Source organism: Macaca thibetana, chromosome 6 (genome assembly GCF_024542745.1).
Source record: "Macaca thibetana thibetana isolate TM-01 chromosome 6, ASM2454274v1, whole genome shotgun sequence".
Taxonomy (NCBI): domain Eukaryota; kingdom Metazoa; phylum Chordata; class Mammalia; order Primates; family Cercopithecidae; genus Macaca; species Macaca thibetana.
Window position 1 is genome coordinate 176,044,039 of NC_065583.1, and position 18,130 is coordinate 176,062,168.

The 18,130-nt window shown below is 46.2% G+C and overlaps 1 protein-coding gene and 1 long non-coding RNA gene across 27 annotated transcripts in view; one reads left to right on the forward strand and one right to left on the reverse strand.

Moving 5' to 3' along the window:
- Positions 1–3,313, reverse strand: part of LOC126957434 (uncharacterized) — a 126,117-nt gene extending 122,804 nt beyond the window's left edge. Inside the window, exon 1 of the long non-coding RNA XR_007726768.1 lies at positions 3,216–3,313. This is a non-coding gene — a long non-coding RNA (uncharacterized LOC126957434). The remainder of the gene's footprint in view (positions 1–3,215) is intronic.
- LOC126957414 (probable palmitoyltransferase ZDHHC11B) overlaps positions 1–18,130 on the forward strand; it is a 167,020-nt gene that overhangs the window by 146,443 nt on the left and 2,447 nt on the right. For 4 of the 26 annotated variants that reach the window (XR_007726743.1, XR_007726747.1, XR_007726748.1 and 1 more), the window contains exon 16: positions 15,314–17,067. The exons of 2 other annotated variants lie outside the window; for them this stretch is intronic. The gene's annotated coding sequence lies outside the window, so the exon portion shown is untranslated. 20 more of the 26 variants (XR_007726758.1, XR_007726762.1, XR_007726752.1 and 17 more) reach the window with 19 other exon arrangements.

An 18,130-nucleotide genomic window follows, 5' to 3' on the forward strand; every position in this document is an offset into this window, starting at 1 on the left:
GAGGCCTGAGAGGCCATCTGTCTCCCACTCCGTGAGGCTGAGGCAGCTGTGGAGGGTGGTCCTCAGGCCAAGGTCGCCAGTCTCCTGTGCAGGCTCCTGGAGGTGCAGCCTGGCCTGCATGTGTGTTCTGTTCATCTGGGGGCAGGTGTCAGGTGGGGGGCCATGGGGAGCTGTGTCAGAAGCAGCTGGCCACTCAGACTTCATTGTTTTTTTTTTTTTTTTTTTTTTTTTTTTTTGAGACGGAGTCTCACGCTGTTGCCCAGGCTGGAGTGCAGTAGCACGATCTCGGCTCACTGCAAGCTCCGCCTCCTGGGTTCACGCCATTCTCCTGCCTCAGCCTCCTGAGTAGCTAGGACTACAGGCGCCCGCCACCGCGCCCAGCTAATTTTTTTTGTATTTTTAGTAGAGACAGGGTTTCACTGTGGTCTCGATCTCCTGACCTTGTGATCCGCCCGCCTCGGCCTCCCAAAGTACTGGGATTACAGGCTTGAGCCACCGCGCCCGGCCTTCAGACTTCATTTTGAAGCTGGAGGATGGACCTTGGAGAGTCCTCAGTGCTCGTGGTGAGGGCACAATTCCCTGAGCAGGTGAGTGATGTGGGGCTGCCTTCCAGAGATGGATGGGAGCCACATTCACGGTAGATTGTAGAGAAAACCTGCTTGATGAGGTCAGGGAAGCACAGCCTTCCCCACATTGCCCGGCCGGCCAGGGAGCCCCGGCCATGCTGGAGACCCTGGGCCCGCCTGGGAGGTTTTGCTGCTTCCCTGCCCTCAGCCTCACCATGACGCTCAGGTTAACTGTTTCCCACAGAGCTCACCCGCACCAAGTGGGCCTCTGGGAGCCACAGGGCACGCTGAAAATCTGGTTTTGATGGTATTTGTGCAAACCTGGGCAAAAGAACATATATTTTAACTTGAATATAAACAAGCACAAGTTTGTGTGCTCAAACCACGACAGGTTCTGGGGGGCGTGGAGGACTAGCCCGAGCCATGTGAAGCAGCTCAAGGCCCGGCCAGGGCCTAACACCCAAAACACTGCAGGGACGGGCTGGGCTGGCTGCAGGCAACTCCATAGGGCACCCACCGCCATCTGCTCCTCACTGCAAATAGGCCTCTGGGCGGCTGCCCCAGTCTCCAGAAATAGTCACGAGACATCAGCTCTCACGGTGTTGGTGTTTAGGGAAAGCAGCATGGAGATTTTGGCACCTCCCCGGAAGCTCGTGGCTGAAATAGGTGCAGAGCCCATTTTATTAACGTTTATTAAGACGAGTCTTTTAGATAAACGGGTGTCTCAGGTTTTCCTTTGCTTTGATGCGCTGCTTTGCTGCCTGCAGTGCAGGCCGGGTGGATGGGGCTCTGGTCGGCCTCCTGAGGTGGGCTCTGTGCAGGGCTGCAGGGATGTGACCTGTCTCGGCCCCATCAGAGGCTGTGCTGAGTGGCACTGATGGCGCTCGTGTTCACCTCCTGGGCCTGGGGCTCTGAGCGCCTGCAGCAGTGTGTGGTCCCAGGACCCGCTAGCCAGCACCTCGGGGTGGCCGCCGCACTGTCATCCTCTGACTTCGGGGTCTCTGTGAATCCCCCAAGGTGTGCCCCACCCCGTGTCAAGATGTGAGGAATCCCTCAGGCCACCTGGACCCTCAGACAGAGCGGCCCCTCCTGAGCTGGCCTCTGACCCCCGCCAGTGTTCCCAGGGGATCTGGAGCAACCTCTCAGGCTGCATGGTATGGGGGGGATGGTATGGGGGACCCAGGTCTGTGAGAGGCAGCTTCTCTTCTGACACCACTGACGTGCAGCTCAGTGAGGCCTTGGTGGGCAGGGGGGTGTGGAGCGGTGCCGGTCCCCAGGTCACAGCTGCAGACCTCTCTTGCTGCCCATCAGCTAGCTGTGGAGCTGGACCCATGAGGCGCCTGCACCCATCCTGGCCTCACAGGGCCTGCGTGGTGGGCGGAGCACCGCTCCCTGCGCAGGGGCTGAGTCAGTGGCGCTGGCTGCCTTTCTGAACTGTCCTGTGGGCGCTGCGCAAAGCTGCAGGGCTGGTAACTTGTCCTGTTCCTCCTTTCCGCTTTCCAGAGGCCAAGAAGCTGACCACCTTTGAGTATCTCATTAAGACCCGCAAAGAAGAGAGTTCAAAACACCAAGCGGCGAGGAAAGATCCATGCACGCAAATGGAGGAAGGATTTCTCCAGGTACTGCTTGTGTCTCTGTTCCATGTCTCAGGCCTGGGACAATGTCTAAGGTCACTCTGTGGTTGGGACCTGTCAGCCATGCTCCTTTGCTTCAGGGCTGGTACAGCCTGTGGACACTGCTGTGAGTGTGTGTAGTGTGTGTGTGTCTGTGTGTGAGGCTATGTGCATGGGTGTGTCTGTGTGTCTTTGTGAACTTAAATACCGGAAATGCACCAATGACTTCCTAGTGCAAAGAGAGTAATGGAACTGGGTCTCCTAAACATTTCTATACTTCATTATACATCTTCTAACTCTTCTAAGGTTGAAATGTGCTTTTTGCATCTTTTTTTTTTTTTTTTTTTTAGACAGAGTCTCGCTCTGTTGCCCAGGATGGAGTGAAGTAGTGAAATCTCGGCTCACTGCAGCCTACACCTCCTGGGTTCAAATAATTTGCCTGCCTCAGCCTCCCAAGTAGCTGGGATCGCAGATGTGTGCCACTATGCCTGGCTAATTTTTGTATTTTTAGTAGAGACGTGATTTTGACATGCCAGGCTGGTCTCAAACTTCTGGCCTCAGGTGATCCGCCCGCCTTGGTCTCCGAATGTGCTGGGATTACAGGCATGAGCCTCTGTACCTGGCCTGAAACACGCTTTTTAACTTAAGGAAGTTAGTTCCCTTTCTAGTTAAGTGACATGAATTATTATAACTAACTCAAGAAGACACAGAAAATCTCAACAGACATAGAGCTGCCGAGAGACTGAACTACTAATTTAAAATCTCCCAGTGAAGAAAAATCCCAGGCCCTGAAATCTTCATGCATGAATTCTAGCAGAGATTTTAAGAAAAAAATATAATACCAACTACACACAGACTCTTTCAGAAAACAGAGAAGGAAGCAACACTTCCCAGCTCATTCATCAATGCCACCATCAACCTGACACCAAAAACACTTCCCAGCTCATTCAGCAATGCCACCATCAACCTGACACCAAAGCCAGGCGTTCGTAAGCCAATACATTCAGGAGACACAGTCAAAGACCACTGATAAGACCTTGGCAAACCAAATCCAGCAGCACCGGGCAGGACCATGCACTGTGGCCAAGTGATATCACTCCGGGGTAAGCAGTGGCTTAAGGCCTAGAAATCAATTACTACAGCTCAGCACGTTCGTCCAATAGAGAACAGTGACCATGTGATCAAGCCAATCAATGCAGAAAAGAGTTTGTTACCAGCAAGTTCCCATTCATGATTTTTAACAAATCTCAGTGACCTAGGAATGACAGGAAAGCACCCCGTGTACCTGACATGACATTTCCTGGTGAAAGGCTGGTGACCCTCTCTCTGAGGCTGGGCACAGGCGATGACGCCCCCTCCTCCTACTTCTGACGTTGCCGGAACATTCCGGCCAGCCCAACGCAGCAGGGAAAATGAAGGCACACAGAATACAAAGTAAAACTGTGCTTATTTGCAGAAAACAAAATCCTAAAAGTATGTTTTAAAACCCAGTTAAGATAATAAAATCGCTTAACAAGGATGTGGGGCATATATTAAAATACATCCTCACACATCTCTGTCCACCAGCAATGAAAAATCTGGGTTATATTTTTAAAACTTCCTTTCACAATCTTATAAAAAAGAATAGATTCGACAAATCTTGTGCAGATATATACACTGAAAGCTACGCACCATGACTGAGAGAAGTCGAGATACTCTATTGAGTGAAAAGGTATACAGCATTCATAGATTGGAAAAAAATACTATTGAAAGAGCAATTTTCTCCAAACCTGATCTACAGATTTACCACAATCCCTGCTGAACCCCAGCAGGCTTCTGATTTAGCAGAGATGACAAAGTGGTCGTAGAATGTATATGCAAATTCAAAAGACCTAGACTACTATACAAGCGAAAACAATTTTGAGAAAAAATAAAATTAGAGAACTTAGGCAATGAGACTTTAAATTTTGCTATAAAGCTGTAGCACTAAAGACAGTGTGGCGCTGACATAGAGAGAGACATAAAGCTACAGTAATAAAAACAGTGTGGCACTGATGTAGAGACAGATGTGGAGAAATGGACCAGAAGAAAGGTCCAAAGTTAAACCTTTCATTTATGGTCAATTGACTTTAAATAATTGTACTAAAATAATTAAATGGGGAGAAATTATAGTTCAACAAGTGGTACTATAACAATTGGATATCCACATGGAAAAGAAAAAGGAATGATTTGAGTTCTTCATACCTGTACAAAGATTACCCAGGACCACTTCATTCCCCACACAAAAATTAGTCCCAAATCCATCTGACACCTAAACTTAAAAGCTGAACATAGAGCACTTCTAGAAGCAAGCATAGAATGAAATCTCTGTGATCTTTAGTGAGACAAAGCTTTTCTTTGATATGACACCAAAATCACTGCCTATTAAAGAAAAAAATCATAGTTTGGACTTTACCAAATTGGAAAATATTTGCTTTTCAAAAGTCACCATTAAGAAAATAAAAATACAGGCACACATGAGAGAGATTGCAGGTTTGGTTGTAGAAAACCACAATAAAGTGAACTTCTCAGTAAAACAAGTCACGTGAACTTCTGGTTTCCCAGTGCGTATAAAAGCTATGTTTACATGACACGTGTGCAACAGCATTATGTCTAAAAACTATGTGTCTGAATTAAAAGTGCTTTATTGCTGAAAGCTGCTTACACCGACACTCAAAGTGAGCACATGGTGCAGGGAAAATGGCGCCGATAGACTTGCTTGACCAGGGTTGCCACAAACCCTCAATTTGTAAAAACAGCAACAACAACAACAACAACAAAAAGAGCATCTGTGAAGTGCGGTAAAGCAAAGCACAATAAAGCAAGGTGTTCGTTCCTGTGCAAGCCACAGACAAACAAAAATATTTTCAGGTCTTAGACTGATGTCCGGAGTACACAAAGACACAAAAGAGCTTTCAAAGTGCAATTGTAAAAAACAAACAAAAACACACAAACAAACAAGAAACCTAGTTTTTCAAATGAGCAAGAGAGCGGGGCACAATGGGAAGCTCCTATAATCTCACTGCTGTGGGAGGCCAAGCAAGAGGATTGCTTGAGGCCAGAAGTTCAAGACCAGCCTGGGCATCTCTACAAAAATAAATAAAAATACATACATACATACATAAAATGGGCAAAAGATTTGAACAAACTCCTTACCAAGGTAGATACATAGATATATGGATGCCACATAAGCACATGGAAAAAAATGTCAACATCGTTCTACATCAGGCAGCTGCAAATTAAAACCAAAACCACAACCAGGAGAATGCCTGTCATCAAAAAGACACACACCGGCCGGGCGCGGTGGCTCAAGCCTGTAAGGAGAATGCCTGTCATCAAGACCATCCTGGCTAACACGGTCGTCTCTACTAAAAAATACAAAAAACCACTGGCGGGCGGGTAGTCCCAGCTACTCGGGAAGCTGAGAAGACCCGGGAAATTGCAAGTCACTGCACTCCAGCCTGCTAGTGGGAGTTAAATAAGGGTCAGTGAAGCTGTAGAGGTCTCCTGCATTGCTAGTGTTAAATGAGGGTGTAAAGTGCTACCACTTTGGAAGGTAGTTTGGCATTTCTTTAAAAGATAAATGTCTATGACCGGAATCCCACTCCCAGTTTCTCACCAGAGAAATGAAAATGCGTGTACACGTAAGTGGTTCTGAGACCTGAACTCAGGACCCAAGAGAACTCCAGGTACCGTTCCTCAAAACCCACTAATAATAGACTTGACTTTTATGTAAGAATCAGCTGCATGTCAATAACTTCTTTTTTCATGTTACGAATTTTCGTTTACCCCACAGCAAGGAGACGGCGCCCTGGGCTCATCTGCACAGGGGTAAGTTGCCAGCTTCCTGCAGTTGCTTGGTCACTGAAGAATAGCTGTATTCTTTTCTTAACTCAAATGACTGGAAAATAATTCACCTATGATGAGACATTTTGGCATCATGGGATGATGCAGTAGAAGATAAAATAGTTTTGTTTAACTTTGTTAAATTATACCAAATCATCTATCTCGATGTGCTTGTCTTACTTGCAGAAACTACATTCTTCACTCCCTTCTTCATAACTAACATCTAAACTAAAGCACAAGGATAAGACCCCCTTATTTATTTCTACATCTCTCCATGAACACATGTGTAGTTGTGAGTCTGAATGTATTTCTGATGATCTCTAATAGTGTTTCGTATAAATTGTAAGCTCTGAGAGTCCAACCCGTTCCTGAGTCAAAGTGGTAAGTAAATGGGAGCTCTGGGGGCGCCGTGACCCTGGAGCCCCGCCCAGCAGGGCCAGGGTTGGCTTCACAAACAGGGTTTCAGGAAGCATCTTTGAGCCAGTGTTGTGCAGTGCAGGTCGCTTTATTTTGGAGGCTAAGAGTCAAAGGGCATGTGCATTTTCCGTCTTCACAGACTCTTTCTGATGACTTCCCCAAAGGGTGGAGCAGTTCACACTTCATTCAACCCTGTCACTCTTTTCGGCGTGAGATACTAACAATATGTTTAGTTTTATTCAAAGAAAATATGTAATATTTTAATATGCATTTGCTTACTACCATTAGGACTGAAGATTTCTTCATGTTTTGACCATTTTACAAATTTTCCGGTGTGAATTAACATTTCTGGTGTGAATTACCAGTTGGGTTATTTGGATTATCAAACATAGTGACTCTTTGCATATTAGGAACCCTATGGGATCTTTCACAGTGTAGAGGTTGTGAACTTTTCCGAAGCCAAATATGACAACATTTCCTTTCCTTTTGTCTTGCTTTAAAAAGCCTTAATTACTCTAGGGTTATACAAATATCCTCCAATACTCTTTGCTTATGTAGTTATAATTTTTTTATTTTTATTTTTTGGGATGGAGTCTCACTCTGTTGCCCATGGTGGAGTGCAGTTGTGCAAACTCGGCTCACTGCAAGCTGCACCTCCTGGGTTCACGCCATTCTCCTGCCTCAGGCTCCCGAGTAGCTGGGACTACAGGCGCCCACCACCACACCCGGGTAATTGTTTATTTTTTGTATTTTTAGTACAGACAGATTTCACCATGTTAGTCAGCATGGTCTCGATCTCGTGACCTTGTGATCTGCCCGCTTCGGCCTCCCAAAGTGCTGGGATTACAGATGTGAGCCACCGCGCCCGGCCTAGTTATACTTTTTATTTTTATTTTATTTCAATGAACTTTGGGGAACAAGGTGTTTGGTTGCATGGCAAAGATTTTTAGTGTTGATTTCTGAGATTTTGGTGCACCCACCATCTAAGCAGTGTATACTGTACCTAATGTGTAGTTTTTTATCCATCACCCTCCTCCCACCATTCCCCCTGAGTCCCAAAAGACCATTACATCATTCTTATGCCTGCATCCTCATAGCTTGGCTCCTACTTATAAGTGAGACAGTATGATGTTGGGGTTTTCATTCTTGAGTTAGTTCTCTTAGAATAATGGTCCGCAACTCCACCCAGGTTGTGTGAGTGCCGCTATTTCATTCCTTTCTATGGCTGAGTAGTATTCCGTGGTATGTACATATGTACAGATCACAAGAATATGTCACATTTTCTTTATCCACTGATTTGTTTTAGGCTGCTTTCATATTTTTGCAATTGCAAATTATGCTGCTATAAACATGTGGGTGCAAATATCTTTTTCGTAAGATAAGTTATTTTCTTCTGGGTAGGTAGCCAGTAGTGGGATTGCTGGATCAAATGATAGTTCTACCTTTAGTTCTTTACAGAATCTCCATACTGTGTTTTATGGTAGTTATACTAGTTTACGTTCCCACCAGCGGTGTAAAAGTGTTCCCTTTTCAACACATCCATGCCAACATCTGTTCTTTCTTTATTTTTTAAATTATGGCCATTCTACTGATGGTCAAAAGATGGAGCATGTGGGAAGGCCAACACGGCAGATCACAAGATCAGGAGATCGAGACCATCCTGGCTAACACAGTGAAACCCTGTCTATACTAAAAATACAAAAAAATTAGCTGGGAGTGGTGGCGGGCGCCTGTAGTCCCAGCTACTCGGGAGGCTGAAGCAGGAGAATGGTGGGAACCCGGGAGGCGGAGCTTGCAGTGAGCCGAGATCGCGCCACTGCACTCCAGCCTGGGCGACAGAGCAAGACTCCATCTCAAAAAAAAAAGCGGAGTTTGGTGGCATGCTCCTGTAATCCCATTACTCGGGAGGCTGAGGCAGGAGAATTGCTTGAACCCAGGAGGTGGAGGTTGCAGTGAGCCAAGATCGTGCCACGGCACTCCAGCCTGGGTGACAGAGTGAGACTACGTCTCAAAATACATAAATACATAAATAAATAAATACGATGGAGCATGGGAGTGTGTTGGAGACACTTGCAGACGTCCAAGGGGAACTGAGTGAGGGAGCCTGCAAGTGGGGCAGGGCTGGGAGCACTGAGGACACAGCACAGGATGTGTGGGCAGGTCTGGACCCACACCTGGAGGTCAGCTCGGGCAGAGCAGAGGAGCTCGGAGAGGAAAGGAGGGCAGATGCAGCTACCATCGGGCTGTCTCTGTGCACTGAGAGCTGAGCACTGTGTAAGGCTAAGGGCGCAGGTCCTCGCAGATGTCCCGCGTCTGCACTGAGAGCTGAGCACTCACACACCCAAAGGGTGTAAGGCTAAGGGCGCAGGTCCTCACAGATGTCCCGCGTCTGCACTGAGAGCTGAGCACTCACACACCCAGCAAAGGGTGTAAGGCTAAGGGCGCAGGTCCTCACAGATGTCCCGCGTCTGCACTGAGAGCTGAGCACTCACACACCCAGCAAAGGGTGTAAGGCTAAGGGCGCAGGTCCTCACAGATGTCCCGCGTCTGCACTGAGAGCTGAGCACTCACACACCCAGCAAAGGGTGTAAGGCTAAGGGCGCAGGTCCTCACAGACGTCCCGCGTCTGCACTGAGAGCTGAGACTCACACACCCAGCAAAGGGTGTAAGGCTAAGGGCGCAGGTCCTCACAGACGTCCCACGTCTGCACTGAGAGCTGAGCACTCACACACCCAGCAAAGGGTGTAAGGCTAAGGGCGCAGGTCCTCGCAGACGTCCCACGCGCTCGCTCCCAAGAGGCTGCGCAGCGAGAGGGAGGCTGCACAACTTGACCCCTCCCATCCCCATCAGGCTGCAGTGCCCAGTTTTCCTTCTGTGGCCCCAGAGATTCAGAAGGACCCACCTGAAGATCTAAGGTTTGTCTTTCACTCCACTTAGGAGAGCCCCATTCTGACCATGGAAGGTCACACCCTGGCCCTTAACTCCAGTGGCCACAGTCACGGAGAGTCTGATGGGGACTGGCCTGCACCCCCAGACCCGGCCTGTGAGCTGCTTCTCTTAGCTGCAGGCTCAGTCCAGGACCTGCGTCTGATCCTGCTGCTCTGATATCCCCCAGAGGCATCCCAGGCCCCCCTCTCTCACTCTTTGCAGGAATCCAAAGCTCCTCTTAGCAGAGTGATCAGGAGCTAATTGGCACCGTAACCTGCATTTGGACTTTGGCATCAGACAGACCTGGGTTCTAGGCCAGTGTGGAGATGCTGCTGGTTCTGTAACCTCATAAGTTTTTAATCCACTCCGAGCCCCTATTCCTCACAAGGATATGAGGGATATTCGTATCGCTTCCCAAGAAGGTCATGTGTGAGCCCCTGGAGTTGTGAACGTCACTGCCAGGGTCTGGCGTAGCGAATGGTGGTTGCCTCTTTCCCCTTGTTTTGGATCCCAGGTGCCCAGAGTCACACTAATCCCAATCCTGGGTAGGAACACTGATTCATCCTTGATCTGAGTGACCTGCTTCCTTCACTGACTCTGTATTTTGTTTATTTATGATGATGGAGGAAGCACCAAAAACAAAAGCAGAGTCTGACATCGTCTTTGTCTGCTGTCAGGGCCCCCGTTCCAAGTCCTTGCACCCCGCTCATGTTCTTCATTCTCTTGCTTTCCTTTAAATTTTGTTCCTTAGATATCTATATAGATATAGATGTATATTCCTAAAGAGTACATACATGCAATACATTGGTAACTTTTTCTTTTTTTTCTTTTTAACAGAAAGGACGTTGTATGTATGTAATATCTGGACTCTTTGGGGAATCACTTTTTTCGCTTAATACTGAATTGCCGAGGTCTGTCCATACCGCGTGTCACTGTCTTCTGCTTTCTTCTGCTTGCTCAAGTCTGTTGAACTCTTCTAATGAACTTTTTGTTTCAGTTATGTACTTTTCAGCTCCAATTTCTTTCTGGTTTTTAAAAAATATATAATTTCTCTCTCTATTAATAATCTAATTTGCTCATATGTCATTTTCCTATTTTATTTAGTTGTCAGCGACTTCCTTTAGTTCACTGAGAATATTTAAGACAGCTGCTTTAATGTCTTTGGCTAATAATTCAAATGTCTGAGCTTTCACAGACATTGTTTATGCCAAGTTTTTTTCTCCTGTGAATAGGCCATATTATTCTATTTCTTTACATGTTCTATAATTTTTTGTTAAAAACTGGATATTATGAGTATCATAATGTGATAACTCTAAAAATCAGGTGCTTCTCCTCCTCTGGGACTCTGGATTTTCTCTTGTTAAAGGCTGGAACCATCAGTTTCTGACTTTTTCAAACTGCTTTTGCAAAATGTGTATTTCTTGTCACTGAAGTTGCTCTTCCTTTATCTACTATACGACCAGTTAGTGAACTACCAAAGATTTCCTCAAATATCCAGCTACAAACAAGGGGGAAGGTCTGTCTCTTTAAATCTTCCAGTGGATGCTGCTGGAGGAAGCCACTGCTGCCAAGTGGATCAAAACCAAGGCAGTCTCCGTATTGATCCCTCAGGCACCACCAGACTGACCAAAATGTACCACGTCAAATTTTTTGAGGACAAGGTCCCTGATGCTCACTCTGACATCAGCCAGCTGCTCCAGGAATGTGGGTTGCTACTCTTATAGGCACAGCAGGACTAAGAAATGGAGGTGGTAGCTGGCTCGTGTCCACCACTCACAAAGGACCAGCCGCTTCTCCTTCCTTCCTTCCTTCCTTCCTTCCTTCCTTCCTTCCTTCCTTCTTCTCTTTCTTTCTTTCTTTTCTTTTCCTCCCTCTCTCTCTCCCTCTCTCTCTCTCACTTTCTCTCTCTCACTTTCTCTTTCTTTCTTCTTTTCTTTTGACAGTCTTGCTCTGTCACCAGGCTAGAGTGCAGTGGCGCAATCTCCACTCACTGTAAGCTCCACCTCCTGGGTTCACACCATTCTCCTGCCTCAGCCTCCTGAGTAGCTGGGACTACAGGCTCCAACCACCACACCCGGCTAATTTTTTTTTTTTTTTTTTTTTTTTGTTTGTATTTTTAGTAGAGACGGAGTTTCACCGTGTTAGCCAGGATTGTCTCGATCTCCTGACCTCGTGATCGGCCCACCTTAGCCTCCCAAAAGTGCTGGGATTACAAGCATGAGCCACCGCTCCAGGCCCAGCTTCTCCTGTCTTCAAGCATTCTCCCATAGATGCCTGACCCGGTTCCAGAGTTTCCAAATAATTCATTGCAATTACTCTTTATAGCTCAATGGTTGTTCTAGTGGAAGGACCAGCCTCTATAGCTTCCTACAATACCATTTTGTCCTTAGGTAAACTGCTTCTGCATTTTTATATACAGACTTAAACACAGTTTTACAACGTTATCTACATTCTTCCCCACCAACTTCCATTTCAAAATCCTCCACCATTTCACCTGTCATACTTTGCCATGCTTTTATTTTCATTTCAAATTAATATTTTATTTTCTCTTTATTCTCAGTAATTTTTGGATTAGTTTGGCGGTACCTTAGCTCTCCTTTGCTTATTGAGTCCTGTCACTTCCTTCTGTACATTTTTTCCTTGCACTTTTCTGTGTCTACTAAGACTACTGCGCCCACTGCAATAATCTGGTGGCAGACACTCCCGTTGTTGCCTATGGTGTGGGAAGTTTTGCAGCAGCAGTCACTGCCTGGCTGCTCAGCCTGCAAGTCCCCCAGCTAATTGTCCCATCAGGAGCCCTGCCCAGCGGAGCATCCACTGCTCCTCACTGGCGATTCCTGGGGGGCTCTTCCAGGTTCTGCAGCACGTCCTGACCGAACCTTCTGCATCGGCTTCCATTTGCATTCTTTCCTTCTAGGAGTCATCATTTCTGATCCAACAAAGGTTTCCCTTCTTGCTTTTCTTTGATGTCCTGTCTTTACTCATTTATGGATCCATTTATATCCTGATTATAATTTTTATTTTATTTATTTATTTATTTATTTATTTTTGAGATGGAGTCTTGCTCTGTTGCCCAGGCTGGAGTGCAGGGGTGCAATCTTGGCTCGCTGCAACCTCCGCCTCCTGGGTTCACACCATTCTCCTGCCTCAGCCTCCTGAGTAGCTGGGACTATAGGCGATCACCACTACGCCCGGCTAATTTTTTGTATTCTTTAGTAGAGACGGGGTTTCACTGTGTTAGCCAGGATGGTCTCGATCTCCTGACCTCGTAATCTGCCCGCCTCGGCCTCCTAAAGTGCTGGGATTACAGGCGTGAGCCATTGCGCCTGGCCGATTATAATTTTTAAGGATTGGATCAGAGAAGGAAGACTATAGCATGTGATAGATACGCTGTTTTGATTTAGAAGTCTCCTAGTGACTTTTTTGCTTGTGGGTCTTTCAAAAACTTTCACAGCAAGATTTTGCACATTTCTGGTCTCTAATTCCTGACACATTCAGCATTGCAAGTTAAGATAAGCCCGAACTCCAAACCTTTGCAGAGTCTGGGCAGCAACACGGTCACTTCTCCTGCCAGCTGGCCAGCATGCATAAACCATCAAGTCCTTGGCTGGCTGGGCTGGTGTCGCATCAGGGCAGAGAGCAAAACACCTGTACCCAAGATGTGGGTGTAAAAACACTTAAGGCTCCCTGACAGCCAGAACTCGCCACAATCAAGCAAGAGTTGTGAGAAGGTGCCAGGCATGGGATGACCTCTTGTGGGCCCATATTTCCCCACTTTTCATGCTAGAAATCCAAACTAGCCTCCTTGGCTACCACAAGACCCTCTTATTGATCAGGGAAAACACACTTTATCTCGCTGTATCAGCACACATGCAGAAGAAGAAAGCAACATTCTTCCAGCAGTGCGGTCTTATCACCATCTTCACAAAAACGAAGGCTCCGAAACTCAGAGAGGTGAAGCGATTGCCCCCGTCACAAGCTCATCTCTAAACTGTACTCTCGTTGACACATTTTGTCCACTTCGGCAGTATAACAAATATTACATCACACGTTCTCTGTTGTTTCTCTTTCTGAATACTGCAAACAGGCTGCAACAAGAAAGAAGACAGCCCATGAAAACCGACAGTGCTGAAAGTGAAGCCTGAGATTCAGGTAACGTATGTGGCAGTACGGGTCGTGTTGAAATCTGCCCAGGTTTGGTTCTCTAGAGAGTGCAGTATCTTCTTTAAAAAATCACCAGTGCAGGCCGGGCGCAGTGGCTCACGCCTGTAATGCCAGCACTTTGGGAGGCCGAGACGGGCAGATCACAAGGTCAGGAGATCGAGACCATCCTGGCTAACACGGTGAAACCCCGTCTCTACTAAAAAATACAAAAAACTAGCCGGGCGAGGTGGCGGGCGCCTATAGTCCCAGCTACTCGGGAGGCTGAGGCAGGAGAATGGCGTGAACCTGGGAGGCGGAGCTTGCAGTGAGCCGAGATCCGGCCACTGCACTCCAGCCTGGGTGACAGAGCGAGACTCCGTCTCAAAAAAAAAAAAAAAAAAAAAAAAAAAAATCACCAGTGCAAACTCAAGGGCTAGGATGCTTGCTGTTTCCTTGTCTCTTGATGTCAACAGTAACCCCAGAATGTGAGCCACGTGTCCGTCTGTAGAAGTAGTGCATGGCAGACGAGGTATGAAAATATCAATTCATCTTTATTTTCTCGGCAGTAAACAATGTATAAATTGTAGACCGCTCATTTTCATACTTGCCTTTAAGTCTAAACTAAGAATTATTTTCACCCAATTGTACTTATCTAAGAATTTTAAATAATGAACACCTGCCATTTTAAGATGATTTCTATTAGAAGCCTCTGACCCTACCTATCCGAGCTTTCTGCTCAAACCTTTAGGACGATCCATAGAATGCAGCGAAATTTAACTGTGAAACAAATGATCATTGACTTCCAGAATCAGGGGGAAAGTTTACTCACTAGAAGGCTAAAGGAATTTGCTATGAGGCACACACATGAGTTGGGAAACCATCCAGCCATGCTCTGCCATCAGAATAGGAAGCTGAGCACTTGAAAACAGAGGAGCATGCTGTCCCTCCACTTCTATATCCCCTCAGCTAAGAAACACGAGACATGATTGTATCTGAAAATGAGACCTCAGCCCTTTCTCTAAGCTGTTACCTGTGCTTTCCAAGGCAAGGCAAGCTCCTTTGCACCCTGAACTCTACCATTCAGTACCTGCTGTCTCACAATGCTTCAGAGAAGCACCTCGCAAAAACCAGCTGGACAGGAAAAGGGTATAGGGCACACTGAATCCTCAAAGGCATGAAAAGTCCATACAAGAAAAGTCCTGTGATTGGGGAAAACATCAAGAGCCCTGGGATCCTCAGAGTTCCTGTGCTCCCGGCAGCTTCCCACAGCTGGCTGGGTGCCTTGGAGCCCTGAGGAAGGTCAAGGTCTCCCAGCAGCACAGCCCTGACCAGCACCCTAGAGGACAAGAGGGCAGGACTGATGGTTCTGTGTATATCCTGTGAAAATGTTGCAGAACTGGGAATAGACATCACCAGGAAAGCCCAGAGAGACAGCAAACCTAGGAAAATTGTTCTCTAGAAAAACAGTGTTTGAGATGCATAGCACAGGGGCTTAATGAGGCAGGAGCCAAAATCATAATTGGAGACAAGCTGAGATGAGAAGACAAATCCCCTGAGATCAAAGGGGAGCTGAATGAGATATGGAAAGATTGCAAGAAACTGACCATGTATTGCAAAATTAAAATCTTTCAAGGAAAGATGAAGTAAAGTGGTGCTGTAAAAAACTGTCTCAGTCATATGGAGGACAAACTTAAGAAGCTACAACTTGAGTTCATGTAGAATGTCTACAGAACAGCACCTGATTCTACGTGCTTCTCCCACCATTCCCTCTGTGTGCAACAGTGAAACGGCTGAGGAGTAGCAGAGCCCGAGAAGTGGAGCTGGACACTTGGCTGATGCGTCAACTTGCAAATCATCTGCAAACAACTGACAGCTGCTGTGGACATCCTTCCATGTGAGCATCAAATGGAGCCGTGGACTCCCTGCCGTGAGCAACAGTGGCTAACATTGATGGACACAAGGGGTGTCTTAGTCCATTGGTGTTACTACAAAGAGACACCTGACCCTGGGTAATTTATAAAGAAAAAAATGTATTTGGCTTGTGAATCTGATGGCTGAAAAGTTCAAGATTGAACCCCGCATGTGGTGATGGTCTCAGCCTTCTTCCGCCAACAGCAGAAGGTGAAGGGAGCTGACATGTGCAGAGATCACATGGAGAGAGGGGAGGCGAAGGGGTGGAGGAGGCTCCAGGCCCTTTTCAACAAGAGCCCATGCGTTGGTTAGAGCAAGAACTACTGGAGCTGAACTCACTCCCTTCAGAGGGAGGGCTTTACTCTCTTCGTAAGGGGTCCACCCCATGACACAAACACCTCCTATGAGGCCCCATCTCCAACACTGGAGATCAAATTTCAACATAAGGTTTGGAAGGGTCAGATGTCCAAACCATAGCAAACAGCAAGTTCCCATGGCAGAGCTTGATTAGTGATTGAAACAAGATGATTCAGTGTGTTTTATGGAAGCTCAAACTCAGCCAACCACAGCTTGTCTGCTGAAGTTATGGATAATTTCAGGTCACATTCTTTATTGTTTGCATGTTCTTTATCGTTTGTATTATGTTTGAATGAGGCTAAATCATTTCTAAAGCATGTGGTCTTCCTGGGGTGCTTTTGAAATGATTTAGCCTCATTCAAAAAAAAGTATTCACCACTAAGGTTTTAAGCAGATGTTGGCTGTGATAACATCTTACAGTTGTGAATTACTGTAGCCCACATGAAACACGTCTTCAGTATGCCTTCCCCTTCTCAAAGTGCCTGTGGGTAGGAGTCAGTCACTCCTATCTCTAGAAAAGGAGATGGTGGCTAAGAGAGTTGTCTGATTTTTATGTAATCCCAGAAAGGACTTAAGGTAGATTTTAAAGATCGTGGAATACAGACTGATGGCATAAAGGGAAAAGGAAGGGGAAAGAAAGAAGGTAGTGATATGAAGCCTGAGGTTCTAGTCATGTGGCAAGTCACTTACGAGGATCGGAGAATGCTCTGAAAACTGAGGAAGTTAGGGGCTTGTGTGTGTGCGTGCGTGTCCGAGGAAGTTAGGGTTGTGTGTGTGCGCGTGTGCGTGTCCGGGTACATGTGAGTGCGAGAAGTTAGGGGGTGTGTGCGCGTGTGTGTCCGCGTCCATGTGAGTGTGAGGGTAAGTATTCTTAAAGGCATCAATGAACTGAGGCGACATAAGGAATTTTCAGGCCGGGACTGAAGGCACAGAGGAACCCAGAGAGAAACCCAGTGGGGAGTGCAGCTGGCCTTTGCCCCGAGGGCGTTTGGGAAACCTGGTGAACTTCATTTTCAGCTTTACAAGAGACAAAAAGAGAAGATCAAGCTGAGAGCACAGCCAAAATGGCAAGCCAATCAGTAATCTCTTAAAGTTGGCACCCCCAGATGGCGGTACCCTCATTGCAGTGGCAAAGTAGAAGCAACTCACTTCTCCACCCGCAAAGAAATCAGGAGTGATCAGTCATCTCGAGCCCTAGAGCTGAAAGAAAGAGAGAAAAAACACTGCCGAGTATTTGGAGCAACAGGTTGTCCCTAACTGTGTGCGAGGTGAGTGACTGAAACTCCCCAAGCGGAGAGTTTAACGTAGAGTGATTCTGCACTGATCATTCCCAGGGGCCAAGCATCATTCCTTATGAGTAACAAACCTTCATCCTACGGCTCAAAGATTTCTTACAAATAAAACTACAAGCAAATGAGCAACTCTCAATGAAAAATAACTCACCACACGTGAAAACAAAGCACTATGAGTGAGAAGCAACAGAAACCATAGTAGAAACAGACACACAAATACTTCAGATACTGAATTTGGCTGACCAAAACATAAAGAAAACACAAACTCAAAAATATCTGGAGAGAACAGAAAACTATTTTTTAAATTACCAAGCAGATTTGGAAAAATACCAAATAAAACTAATACAAATGAGAAAAATACCAAATAAAACTAATACAAATTTTTTAAATTGATGGATGGATTTGACAACAAATTAGACACAATTGAAAAGTGAATTAGAGAACTAGAATCTAGAGCTGAACAAATTACTGAAATAGACACAAAGTGACAGAAATGCGAAATGTCGAAAACATTAATGAGAATACCGTTTGAAGACTATGTTATGTTTAGTTAGAGTCCCAGAAAGAGAAAAGAGAAAATTGGCAAGAGGTTGTATTTAAGGAGATTTGGCTGAGAATTTGCCAACATTGTTAGAAGACACCAACTCACAGATTTATAAAGTGCAGTGAATCCAAGAAGGGTAAATAAAATTCTAGACACAACATAATTCAATTGATAAATGCCCTAAACAAAGAAATATATATATAATCTATGTATATATATATTTTTTAGACAGAGTCTCTCTCTCTCTCTCTCTCTATATATATATATAGAGCTCTATACCCCAGCCTGGAATGCAGTGGCATGATCTCGGCTCACTGCAAGCTCCGCCTCCCAGGTCACGCCATTCTCCTGCCTCAGCCTCCCGAGTAACTGGGACTACAGGCGCCCACCACCACGCCCAGCTAATTTTTTGTATTTTAAGTAGAGACGGGATTTCACTGTGTTAGCCAGATCTCCTGGTCTCGATCTCCTGACCTCGTGATCCACCTGCCTCGG